The sequence below is a fragment of the Quercus suber genome, unplaced genomic scaffold (assembly GCF_002906115.3).
Source record: "Quercus suber isolate HL8 unplaced genomic scaffold, Cork oak 2.0 scaffold_176, whole genome shotgun sequence".
In the NCBI taxonomy this organism is placed as follows: Eukaryota; Viridiplantae; Streptophyta; class Magnoliopsida; order Fagales; family Fagaceae; genus Quercus; species Quercus suber.
The window spans coordinates 827679-829767 of record NW_027069636.1 but is presented as its reverse complement, the minus strand read 5'-3'; the positions used below and the strand labels follow the sequence as shown (position 1 = coordinate 829767).

General features: G+C 28.2%; 1 long non-coding RNA gene across 1 annotated transcript; it reads right to left on the bottom strand.

Moving 5' to 3' along the window:
* Nucleotides 1–453: 453 nt before the first annotated feature.
* LOC112009062 (uncharacterized) lies at nt 454–1289 on the bottom strand. The gene is made up of 2 exons (XR_002882634.2): nt 957–1289; nt 454–774 (listed from the first exon to the last, which is right to left on the bottom strand). It is a non-coding gene; the product is annotated as an uncharacterized LOC112009062 (long non-coding RNA).
* Nucleotides 1290–2089: the final 800 nt, after the last annotated feature.

Below are 2089 nucleotides of genomic sequence, written 5' to 3'. Positions count from 1 at the left end.
CCCTCATGCCATTAATACACAATTAAAATATTTGGAACTTTTTCTTTTTGTTTCAGAGTTGGTTGAGGCAGCTCACTACAAAAACTGGTCCTATAGTGGCGTTTGTGAAACGCCACTATAGGTACTAAAAACGCCACTATAGGCCCATTTTGGCTATAGTGGCGTTTTCTATAGTGGCGTTTGTAAACGCCACTATTGTACCGCCATTATAGACCTATAATGGCGTTTTACAAAAACGCCACTATATGACTGCCCTATAGTGGCGTTTGCAAACGCCACTATAGGACCACCTGCAAACGCTATTATAGACCAATTTTTTATTTTGAAAAAGGTTATAGCTTTTTAAAAATAAAAAAAATTAGTCTATAGTGGCGTTTGTAAACGCCACTATAAGTATAAAGTGACGGAACAATAGTGGCGTTCTTGAAACGCCACTATAGCCAAACCACCGCCAAAAAAAATTTTGATTACCAAAAAATTAATTTTTGATAATCAAAAGAATTTTTTTTACGTGAAAAAGTTTTTTTTTTAATTGAATTAAGATTGTAATTAAATTAAATGATACAAAATGAAACAAAATACGTTCAGCAAATTACAAATCCAAATCTAAAAAATACAAATTCAAAAAATACAAAATACAAACACTATAGTCCAGCAAATTCAAAATGAAACACAAACCCACCAAAAAAAATTCAAAGTTAAACAAAACATGCTCACATCCAAAAAAAAAAAATAGCAACTCCACCCGAACACATTCAGCCACCATAGACCAACCTGCAAAAAGAAATCATCAAATAAATTTCAAAATTTTCACTACTTTTTGGTTCTATTAACAAAGATATTATCACACTTGAGATCTCTATACCTATCAATAATAAAAAGCCAAAGAATTCACAAAAATTAATCAAGGAAAAGACCAAAACAATCATTAAAATTTAAAAAAAAAAAATACTTACTTGCAGCACCATCTTCAAATCCAAAACCCACTAACATTAACACTACCACAAATAAAATAGGGGAAATAAAATCAAAATGGAGAGGAAGAGAAAAGAATAAATCTAGGTGTGTAGTGAAAGAATAGTGAAAGAAGGAAAAAAAAAAGAGAGAAAAGAAGAGTGGAGAAGCTAGCTAGACGTTGAGAAAAAGAATTGATAAGGTGAGTGGGAGTAAGGGAGAAAAAGAAGTCTGAAGAAGTTTGAAGAAGTGGAGATAAGGGAGAAAAGAAAGAAAGAAAGGAAAAAAAAAAAAAAAGAAGGAAGTCTGAACAAGTTGGCTAAACGTAGAGAATATGAATTGATAAGGTGAGTGGGGGTAGGTGGGGTTAGGTGGGTTTTGAATTTTGAATTTTAAAATTTTGTTTAGTTCTTTATATATATACATATATAATGATATGTACATAATATTTTCACAATATTTTTACAACAAATTTTAAGTGATAGGTTGTTACTAGTTGTTATTATTGGGAAAAAAAAGTAATCTTAATGTTAAGTTCAAATTTGAACTAATAACACTAACCACTTATGATTGTGTGAAAAATATTGTAAAAATATGTAAACGTAGCACTTCATATATATATATATATAGAGAGAAACGCATGTCACAACATTTTTACAATATTTTTACAACAAATTTTAAGTGGCATATTTTACTGGTTGTTACTGTTGAGGCAAAAAAGTAATCTTAGTGTTCAGTTCAAATTTAAATGAATAAAAACTAACCACTTATAATTTTTTGTGAAAACGTTATAAAAATGTTGTTAATATAACACTTCTCATTTAAATATAAATATATAATAATATATATATATATATATATATATATATTACTGAACGTTGAATCAATTCGCTTTTTTTTTTAGAATAGTTTAGAATATGCCATAGAATATTCTATGGCATAATCCTAAAACAAATCATAGTTTTTGTGTTTACGGATTGATTTTTTTTTTTTTTTTTTTTTAAGGAATATTTTGGAATATGCTATAGAATATTCTAGGAATATTCTATGGCATATTCCTAGCTAGAACATATCACACCTTTTTTTTTTACGGATTGATTTTTTTTTTTTTTTTTTTTTAAGAATAGTTTGAAAC